This window comes from Vitis vinifera, chromosome 3 (genome assembly GCF_030704535.1).
Source record: "Vitis vinifera cultivar Pinot Noir 40024 chromosome 3, ASM3070453v1".
NCBI lineage: Eukaryota > Viridiplantae > Streptophyta > Magnoliopsida > Vitales > Vitaceae > Vitis > Vitis vinifera.
Genome location: NC_081807.1, coordinates 5,195,987 through 5,208,080, shown reverse-complemented (window position 1 = coordinate 5,208,080; position 12,094 = coordinate 5,195,987).

Sequence of the window (12,094 nt, the reverse complement as noted above, 5' to 3'; positions counted from 1 at the left end):
ATGTAGAAAAAAAATATTTATTTAAACTTAATTTTATCATAAGCAATTAAATAGTGATTTTTTAACCTTCAAAAGTTATAAAATAATAATTTTTAATATGAACTCTCTTTATAAAATTTATTTAATTAAATTTAAAAAATGAAAAGAAATGACATAGAAAATTCAAATTAATATAACATTAAAAATATTTTTGATAATGTTTAAAGTGTACTTATATTTTGTTTTTATTTATTTAGTGTACTATTAAATTAATCTTCCAAAATTTGAAAAATAATTTGTTAAGTAAAAAATTAATATGAACAATAATTTTATATGAATTAAAAAAGAAGAAGGAGAAAAGCAACATAAAAATATTATTTAAATTCATGAAATTAAATTAAAGTAGTATGATTCAAAATACACCTGCAATATTTTATAAAAAAACATAATTTTATATATTTATACAACAATTTAAATAGTTAATTAAATAAAATTTTAAGATAATAAAGAAATAGAATAAGTATTATTTCTATTATGACTATGTTATAATTTGGGGACTTTTGCATTGCTATGATTAGGGTTATGGTTTGTTTTCATATTTGTATGGTATCGACAATTTCTGGGTAGCAATGAATTGTATTTTGGTTTAATTTCAGCAGCTGATTTTTTTAGTTTTTAATGAATGTTGCTTACGTTGGATTAACTTAATGAACCAATTTTAAAAAATTATAATTAAAAAATGGTAGTTGTGAAAATGTTAATAGATTTATGGCAGTTTTGGCCACGTGGAAGGTGTCTTTTGAAGAGACACCTTCCACAATTTTCAAAATCATGAAAGAATTGAATTTAAGCTCAAGGTATCTCTTCAAGAGACACCTTCTACAATTCTAAAAAATTTGATTTATATTAAAGGTATCTCTTAAAAGAACATTTTCCACGTGACAAAAAATCCAATATGCATTAAAGGTGTCTCTTGTAAAGACACTTTTCACGTGGCAAAAAATCTAATATGCATTAAAGGTGTCTCTTGAAGAGACACTTTCCATAATTTGACAAATTTGAATGTTTTATGAATTTGACTTTAAAGCTAAAGATGTTTCTTGAAGAGACACCTTCTAGAATTCCAAAAAATTATATTTACGCTAAAGATGTCTCTTGGAAAGACACTTTACACAATTCCACAAAATCCAATATGTATTAAAATTTGTGGAAATAATTTAAAAGCTAAAGATGTCTCTCTTCAATGTATGAAAATTGTGGAAAGTGTCTCTTCAAAAGACACTTTCAGTATAAACCCAATTTTTTTAAAATAATGGAAGGTGTCTCTTCAAGAGACACCTTCAATATAATTCCATTTTTTGGGAATTGTGAAATGTGTTAAAAAATATTGGGTTTATACTAAAAGTGCTTGTTCAAAAGACACTTTCCACAATTTCCATTCAAATAGTGGAAAATTTTGAATTTATGTCCATAATTACAAAAAAAATGGAATTAGATTCGGACGTCTTTCATAATTTTAAAAAAATTGGGTTTATACTGAAAATGTCTCTTAAAGAGACACTTTCCACAATTTTTCAGTGAAAATTTTGAATTTTGAAAAGGGACATTTTACAATTCCAAAAAAATAAAATTATACTAAAGGTGTCTCTTCAAGAGACACTTTCCGCAATTTTCATTATTTGTTAAAAAAATTCGCTTTATACTGAAAGTGTCTCTTGAAGAGACACTTTCTACAATTTCCATACATAGTAGAAAATTTTGAATTTATGCTGATTCCACAAAAGAAAAAAATAAATTCTATCTCTTAATTAGTATTACCTACCGTACAACCAAATGTTTAAAGTTTATCACCTGTATACATTATAATCAATATTTTGCCAAATAAAAAGATAGTATTTTTAATTTTGCCAAATAATAACCTGAAGTGTCTCTTATTTATTTTTAATTTTAAAAAATAAAAAGATAGTATTTTTTATTTTTTATTTTAACAAATAAAAAGTTAGTATATCCATTTTGCCCAATGAAGAATCTCCTTGGATTTGAATTTGAATTTCAATTCTTGTAGGTACTAATCTAATCAGGTTATTATTTTTTATTTTTTTGCAACCCTCGTTTGATTCCCAAGAAAATCCCGGGAAAATTCATCCTTCTTTGATTTCCGAGAAAATCCATGCAAAACCCCCAAGAAAAACAAACAAAAAAAATGCCTTTTTTTTTTGCTCCGTGCTTTTTGGATCTATTCTAGGGGTCTCTTTGCTTTTGTGCCATTGGATTTAAATTTCACGAACCCTAAATCCACAATTTTTGAGCCAAGCTGAAAAACACAACCTTTCCCCTCAAATCATGATCAGATTACCAAATAGCATCTTATATTTTTTTATAAAAAAAATTGGACAGATTTTGTATCCTGTGCGCGGGCTGGACTGGTAGGAAATATTGGGAATTTTTTTTTTTTCAACTTTCCCACACTTTCTTGGCAACCAAACAGAATCACAACAAGCCGAACCACAAAAAAAATTAAAACTTTCTCCATAATTTTTAGTCTACTCAGTTTCATTGTAAAAAAAATGAAAACTTTATTTTTTTTACAACCTTCCCACACTTTCTCGGTGACCAAACACAACCACACCACCAAATATAACCACAAAACTTACAGAAAACACCGGGGGCAATGGTTTCTCAGATCTGCACTTCACTTCCTTCCTATTGGTGTTGAGACAAGGATCTCCACCCCATGATCAGCGTGTAGGATAATGGGTTTTCAGGCAGAGGAGTTTTGATGCAGAGAAGAAAAACGGGAAGGGAAATGGAAAGGGGGGAATGAGTTTTCATATCTCATCCTACGTGTTATCCTACGTGTTCAGAAGTGCCGTAGAATTGGAATTATTTTCCAATCTACAGTATTTTAAATATTATTTTTCCTAATAGCAGTACATTTATCAAGAATCCCCCATCTTAGCCCATTGTTGAGAATGCAAAGGCCCAGACCCATTATCTCATATTTATGGGGGTACCCACATTAGCCACAACTATTCTCTCAACCATGGGTGATAATCCATGTTGATGGCTCGCTATACTAACAAGTCAACATAAACACGACACCAATAATAATTATGTTAAAAATATAAACCTAAACACTATCTAATTATTAAATGGATAAAACCTCGTACAATCTATTTAACCTATTAAATAATCAAGTTGAATTACGTTTTATGTAAGTCTATATGATGAATATTTTAACTTGACATGTTTAAGACCCGATATACATATTTATTTAAAAATAAATTTAAAATCAATTAAATATGTGTTCAATATTTTATAATTATAATTAAGTTAATCAACATGATTGTTAAATAGGTTAATTCGAATCAAATTTGTATTATATAAGTTGACTGAAAAATAATCTATTATTAAATGGGTTATGTACATCGAAGCAAATTTGACCCAAACGTAATTATATTCGGTTCAAATCCATAAAAAATGTAGTTGATTTGATTTGTTTTAATAAATCGTATCAAATATTATCACCCGTGGTGTCGGTCATTTCATAATAATTCTATCTATTCTTGTCAAAATTTGAAACTATTACTTTAAGATTGGTCATCCATTTTAAATTTGAAATAAAAATTCCACTTAAGTTAAGGGAAGAATCCGTTGTAGCCTTCCATTGTCTCCTTTAATTTATTCCTCAATTTTCAATAAATTTGGGTTTAAATAAAATAAATATGAGATAAAAATAGAATTGGAAAAAAATAAAAATAGAATTGATATAAAATTTGAAAACATATTTATTAACAAAAAAATCATCATATATCATAATTACATTATTTTATTTTTAACAAATTATTAAACATTTAAATTCAACATAAAAATGAATATGGTAATATTTTAATATGAAATGAGTATTTTCATTAAAATTCAACATTTTGATAATCATATGTAAAGCTTAGGTAATTACATTGTCCTAATTTTTTTCGTACTCTCCAAATTTTACATTTTTTGAATTGAAGGTTTTTAAATTTAAATTACAATAAAATAAATTACTAATACTCTTTTGAGTTACTACTGATAGTAATTTCGAAAATAAATTTGTAATTTCAAAAATTTTAAAACTAAAAATCAATATGAAAAATGTGACGAAAGTACAAAACATGTATTTATCACATTTTTCGTACCATTCTCATATTTTTCGTACCCTAAATTATTTATATTTTTAAAATTTCAGATTTACTTTCTGACTTGAAATGACAATAACATAGTTTAATAATATTATTTTGATTTATTATTGATAGAATTGTTACAAAAAAAAAATTAAGAATTAAAAAAATTTAAAATTGGAAATGATGTTATTATCCTAAAAAAAAATAGAAAATTAAAACACTAAAAAATTAGAGAGGATACAAAAAATGTGAGAAAATGTATGAAGATTATAAGGAATCCTTTAATTCTCCGTACCCTTCCTCACCCTTCCTCATAATAATATTTTTTATTGATACTAATTAAGCTTAGAAATGATGAAAATTATTTTCAAAAAAATTTAAAATTTAAAATTTAAAACACTAAGTAATCGTAGAGAGTACGAAGAATGTGAATAATCCTCACATTCTTCATACTCTATTTCACATTCTCTGTACCCTGAAATTTAATAATTTTCGAATTTTTTGATTTTTTTCCACTTAAAAATACAAATAATATTGTTTATTGAGACTAATCAAACTTAGAAAATGATGGAAATTATTTTCAAAAAAATTAAAAAATTTAAACACTAAGTAATTGTAGAAGGTACGAATGATGTGAGGAATGATACAAAGAATGTGAGGAATCCTCACATTCTTAACACTTTTCACCACATTCTCTTTACCCTAAAAAATTTTACAAATTTTCGAACTTTTCAAATTATTTTTTTTCCACGTGGAAATACAATAATATTATTTATTGATATTAATTAAGCTTAGAAATGATGGAAATTACCCTTAAAAGAAATTACAAAAATTAAAACATTAAAAAATTGGAGATGGTACTGATAAGCCAAAGATAGAGGAAGTGGTTACAGATCCCACGTGATAGTCTTTACTTGCTTTCTGTTTCCTTTATTTGTGTTGTTCTGTTGTAACAACTTCTTTCTAGAAGCTCTTGTGAGCTATACTTTCTGTTATGACAGCTATCTCTACAGCTGTCTTTACTTCTTGTAATAGAGTTTCTTGAACAATATATAAACTCTCTTTCACTCTTGTTTCTCCTACGAAGAGAACAGAGTTTTGTCTTCTCAAATTCTAACTTGGTATCAGAGCCTCTCGATCAAAGGTGTGAGTATTCTCCTATTTTTTTTCTCCTATTTTTTCTCAGTTTTCCATCTCTTTCCTTAAGATCCAATCATGGCTTCCGCTTCCACTCAATCCTCTTCATCCTCTGGCTCGATTGGATCTAGAAAAAGCACTACAATGGCGTCTCATCCTTCTTATCAGATGCTCAATCATACTCTACCTATGAAACTTGATCGGACTAATTACATTCTGTGGAAATCTCAGATTGATAATGTTGTTTTTGCCAATGGATTTGAAGATTTCATAGACGGATCTTCCATCTGTCCAGATAAAGAACTCAGTTCAGGATTGAACAATCCTGCCTTTGTTGCTTGGAGAAGACAAGATCGAACGATCCTCAACTGGCTCTACTCGTCTCTCACACCAGCGATCATGGCACAAATCATTGGTCACAACTCTTCTCACTCTGCTTGGAATGCATTGGAGAAAACCTTCTCATCTTCCTCCAGAGCCAGAATTATGCAGCTAAGGCTCAAGTTACAGTCAACCAAGAAAGGTTCTCTGTCTATGATCGATTATATCATGAAGGTTAAAGGAGCTGCAGATAGTCTAGCAGCAATTGGAGAACCTGTCTCAGAACAAGACCAAGTTATGAATCTCCTCGGCGGACTTGGATCCGACTATAATGCAGTTGTAACTGCTATTAATATTAGATATGACAAGATCTCTATTGAAGCTGTTCACAGTATGCTTCTTGCGTTTGAACATCGCCTTGAGCAACAAAGCTCGATTGAACAATTCTCTCCTATATCAGCCAATTATGCCTCTTCATCTAATAGCAGAGGTGGTGGAAGGAGGTATAATGGCGGTCGAGGACAGAATCATACCCCAAACATCAGCAACTATACCTACAGAGGTCGTGGTCGAGGGGGTCGATATGGCCAAAATGGGAGGCACAATTCCAACAGTTCTAAGAAACCACAATGCCAGTTGTGTGGCAAGTTTGGTCATACCGTTCAGATCTGTTATCACAGATTTGATATCTCCTATCAAAGCTCTCAGAGCAGTAATACTTTTCCCTCAAATGCTGGTAATCCAAACTCTATACCTGCTATGGTTGCCTCTTCTAATAATCTTGCAGATGACACTTGGTATCTTGACTCTGGAGCCAGTCATCATCTGACTCAGAGTGTGGGCAATCTGACTAGTTCTTCACCATACACGGGCACAGATAAGGTGACAATTGGTAATGGTAAGCACCTATCCATTTCCAACACTGGTTCTTATCGTTTACTTTCTGATTCACGTTCTTTTCATCTCAAAAAGGTGTTTCATGTCCCCTTTATATCAGCAAACTTGATAAGTGTTGTTAAATTCTGCTTAGACAATAATGCCTTAATTGAGTTTCGGTCTAATAGTTTCTTTGTGAAGGATCTACATACGAAGAAGGTGCTTACTCAAGGCAAGCTTGAGAATGGACTTTACCGATTCCCAGTTTTGAACAGCAAGAAAGTAGCCTTTGTTGGTGCTACTAATTCTTCTACTTTTTACTCTCATAATTCCAGTATCTTTGGTAATAAAGTGAAGTTATGGCATCACAAACTAGGCCATGCTTCTACTGACATTGTAACCCAAATTATGCAGAGTTGTAATGTCTCTTTTGAAAAGAATAAAAATGCTGTTTGTTCTACTGTTTGCTCTTCTTGTCAGCTTGCTAAAAGTCACAGATTACCTACTCATCTTTCACTTTCTTGTGCTTCCAAACCTTTGGAACTTGTTCACACTAACCTTTGGGGACCTGCCTCAGTCAAGTCTACCTCTGGTGCTAGATATTTCATCTTGTTTCTAGATGACTACTCACGGTACACCTGGTTCTATCCTCTTCAAACAAAAAACCAAGCCCTTCCTGCTTTTAAGAAGTTCAAACTCCAAGTAGAAAATCAATTTGATGCTAAAATCAAATGCCTACAGTCTGATAATGGTGGTGAGTTCAGATCCTTCAAGACGTTTCTTCAGCAAACAAGCATTTTTCATCGGTTTTCTTGCCCGTATAACTCAGCTCAAAATGGGAGAGTTGAACGAAAGCATAGGCATGTTGTTGAAACCGGGTTGGCCTTGTTGGCTCATGCCTCCTTACCAATGGAATTCTGGCAATATGCCTTCCAGACATCTACATTTCTCATCAATAGAATGCCAAGTAAGGTACTCTAGAATAACTCCCCTTATTTCACACTTTTTCAAAAGGTTCCGGATTACAAGTCCCTTAGAGTCTTTGGCTGCTTGTGTTACCCATTCATCCGTCCTTACAACAGTCACAAACTTCAATATCGTTCTGTTCAAAGTCTATTTCTTGGTTATAGTCTTCATAACAAAGGATTTTTGTGTCTTGACTTTCTGACTGGACGAGTTTACATCACTCCTCATGTTGTTTTTTATGAGGGACAATTTCCTCTAGCTAAAACTCACCCTCTCTCCCCAACCAAAGACACTTCAATTGATACTTTAACTCCAGCCATTATAACTTCTTTTCCTTTTCCAACCTTCTATTCTAATGGCAGCCACACATCTTCACTTTCTTCCTCTCTTTCCACGAGTGAAGCTTCTGATTCTGTGAGTAGTCCTACTGTTACTCCTGCCTCTAGTACCTTACCCGAAGCTATACATGAGGATCAACCTCCTTCTCCTTCCCCTGCTCCACGCATGACAACAAGGCTAATGCGAGGTATAACCAAGAAGAAGACCATTCTTGATCTCTCTGCTGTAAAGATCTCAGAACCGTATACACTCAAACAAGCTCTCAAGGATCCAAATTGGATTCAAGCTATGGATTTAGAAATTGCTGCTCTTCATCGGAATCAAACTTGGGATCTTGTTGAACAACCTTCTGAAGTTAATCTAATAGGCTGTAAGTGGGTATACAAGTTGAAACACAAGCCAGATGGGAGCATAGAGAGATATAAAGCCCGACTTGTGGCTAAGGGGTATAACCAAACTCATGGTCTTGATTATTTTGAGACCTTTAGTCCGATGGTTAAGGCTGCAACCATTCGAATCATACTAACTGTGGCTCTCAGTTTTCAATGGGAAATTAGGCAGCTTGATGTTCACAATGCTTTTCTCAATGGTGAGTTAGAAGAGCAAGTCTACATGTCTCAACCTCCTGGCTACTTGGATACTACATTCCCAACCAAAGTGTGTCGATTGAAGAAGGCTCTATATGGTTTGAAACAAGCACCACGAGCCTAGTTTCAACGACTCAGTTCTGCCCTTATACAGTGGGGATTCAGCAACTCTAGAACTAATAGTTCTATGTTTCTACACTTTGGTGAGTCTACTACTTTGATTGTTTTTGTCTATGTTGATGATATAATCATCACTGGTTGCTCCTCAACACAGATTTCCTCACTCATTGCTAAGCTTGATTCTATTTTTACTTTGAGAGATTTGGGACAACTATCATACTTCCTCGGTATAGAAGTCTCTTACCATGAAGGCTCTATGAATTTAAGCCAAACCAAATACGTTTCTGATCTGTTTCATAAAACTGAAATGTTTGATACCAAACCAGCAAAAACACCCGGAGCTGTTGGGAAGAATTTGTCCAAGTTTGATGGTGATCCTATGGACGAAGTCACTCAATATCGAAGTGTGGTAGGGGCACTTCAGTATCTAACAATAACAAGGCCTGATATAGCTTTTGCAGTTAATAAGGCATGTCAATTCATGCAACAACCTACCTCAGCTCATTGGCTTTCAGTCAAAAGAATCCTTCGTTATCTTAAAGGAACAATGCAAGATGGGTTATTGCTGAGTCCTTCAACCAATTTGACAATCGAAGGCTTCTCAGATGTAGATTGGGGTGCTCAACCTGATGATAGGCGAAGTTCCAGTGGCTATTTGGTGTATCTGGGAGGTAACTTAGTCTCTTGGTCCTCTACCAAACAAAAGGTGGTGTCTCGCAGCAGTGCCGAGTCTGAATATCGTGGCCTTGCCTTAGCTACTGCAGAAATTATATGGATGCAAGCCTTGTTGCAAGAGTTATGTGTTCCTATACCTGCGATTCCCCTGCTTTGGTATGATAATATCAGTGCTTATCATATGGCAAAGAACCCTGTGTTTCATGCTAGAACGAAGCACATTGAAATAGATCTTCACTTCATCCGAGATCAAGTCATACGAGGCAAGATACAACTGCATTTTGTTCCTACTGAAGATCAGCCAGCTGATCTTTTGACTAAGCATCTTACAAGTTCTCGGTTCTTGTCTCTCAAGTCACAGCTTTGCATAGCTCTAAGACCCTTTCACTTGAGGGGGGATGATAAGCCAAAGATAGAGGAAGTGGTTATAGATCCCACGTGATAGTCTTTACTTGCTTTCTGTTTCCTTTATTTGTGTTGTTCTATTGTAACAACTTCTTTCTAGAAGCTCTTGTGAGCTGTACTTTCTGTTATGACAACTATCTCTACAGCTGTCTTTACTTCTGGTAATAGAGTTTCTTGAACAATATATAAACTCTCTTTCACTCTTGTTTCTCCTACGAAGAGAACAGAGTTTTGCCTTCTCAAATTCTAACTGGTACTAAGAATGTGAGAAATCCTCATATTTTTTGTACTCTTCCTCACATTCTTCTTTCCCATGAAATTTTACACTTTTTCATATTTTTTGAATTTTTGTTTCCACTTGTAAATATAATAATATTTTTTTATTGATATTAAGTAAGCTTAGAAATGATGGAAATTATCCTAAAAAAATTTAAAATTTTAAAACACTAAGTCATTATAAAGAGTACGAAGAATGTGAGTAAGGGTACAAAAAATGTGAGGAATGGTACGAAGAATATGAGAAATTCTCACATTCTTCGTACCCTTACTCACATTCTTTGTACCGTGAAAATTTGACAATTTTTCATATTTTTCTTCTACTTGGAAAATATAATAATATTGTTTATTGCTACTTCAAAATGACAGAAATTATCCTAAAAATAAAATTTAAAATTGGAGAGAGTACAAAGAATATGAGAAATGGTATGAAGAGTGTGAAAATTTTGTACCTTTGAAATTTTACAATTTTTTGAATTTTTTTCCACTTGAAAATACAATAATATTGTTTATTGATATTAATTAAGCTCAGAAATGATGGAAATTATACTAAAAAAATTAAAATTTTAAAACACTAAGTAACTGTAAAAGGTATGAAAAATGTGAATAAGGGTACAAAGAATGTGATGAAAAGTACGAAGAATATGACAAATCCTCACATTCTCCATACTCTTCCTCACATTCTTCGTACCTTGGAAATTTGACAAATTTTCATATTTTTTTGAATTTTTTTAAATATAATAATATTGTTAATTTATTGATAACAATTAAGCTTAGAGATAATTATCCTTAAAAAAATTTAAAAATTAAAATACTGAAAAATTGGAAAGAGTATGAAAAAATGTGAGGAAATGTACAAATAATATGAGAAATCCTCATATTCTTCGTACCCTTGAAATTTTACATTTTTTTTTTACTTTTTTAGATTTTTTTCCACTTCAAAATATAATAATATTGTTTATTGATATTAATTAAGATTAGAAATAATGAAAATTATCCTAAAAAAAATTAAAAATTTAGAACACTAAGTAATTGTAAAGGGTACGACGAATGTGAGTAAGCATACAAAGAATGGGAGGAAGGGTATGAAGAATATGATAAATCTTCACATTATTCATACTATAGAAATTTAACAATTTTTTGTATTTTTGAATTTTTTTCACTTGGAAATATAATAATATTGTTTATTAATATTAATTAAGCTTAGGGATGATGGAAATTAACCTCAAAAAATAAAAAAATTAAAATACTAAAAAATTGGAGAGAGTACGTAGAATGTGATAAATCCTCATATTCTTCGTACCCTTGGAATTTTATTATTTTATTATTTTTTTTTTCACTTGAAAATACAAATAATATTGTTTGTTAATATTAATTAAGCTTAGAAATGATAGAAATTATCCTAAAAAAATTAAAATTTTAAAACATTAAGTAATTGTAAAGGGTACGAAGAATGTGAAAATGAGTACAAATTTACAATTTTTCGAATTTTGCAAAAAAAAAAAAATCCACTTGAAAATATAATAATATTGTTTATTGATACTAATTAAGCTTAAAAATGATGAAAATTATCCTCAAAAAAATTAAAAACAATAAAAGCATTAAAACATTAAAAAATCTTTTTCCAATTTTAAGATTTTTTTTCTTGAAAATGTAATAATATTGGTTATCCATACTAATTACGCAAATGATGAAAAATATCCTCCAAAAACTTTAAAAAAAATGATACATTAAAAAATTGGAGAGGGCTCAAATTATGCTTAAAATTAATTGAAATCATGCAATTTCTTTTTCAACTCCAATTAGACATTGTATTGGTTTTCCTACTTTCAATATTTCATCCACTCTTGTCCCAACGAAAATAATCAAGTTTACAATAAAAATTAATAATACAATTTTCAAATACTAATTAACAATAGATACTTATTTTAAAATTTATTTTAATTTATTTTTAAAAAAAATTCCAACTCCAAATAGTTATGATATTCTTTAAAAAGACTAATTACACTTACATTTTTCCTACCTTCTAATTTTTTTGATTTAAATTTTTTTTGTCACTTCTTATAGCATCAATATTGCTTAGGAATACTAATCACCTTAGAAATGATGGAAGTTAGACACAAAAAAAAATTTGAAATTTAAAACACAAAAAAATTTCCTCACATTTTTGTACAATTCCCACATTTTGGTACTCTCCAAAATTCTCAGAATTTTTATTTTAAGATTTTTTTTTTCCATCTCATAAAGTTCGTC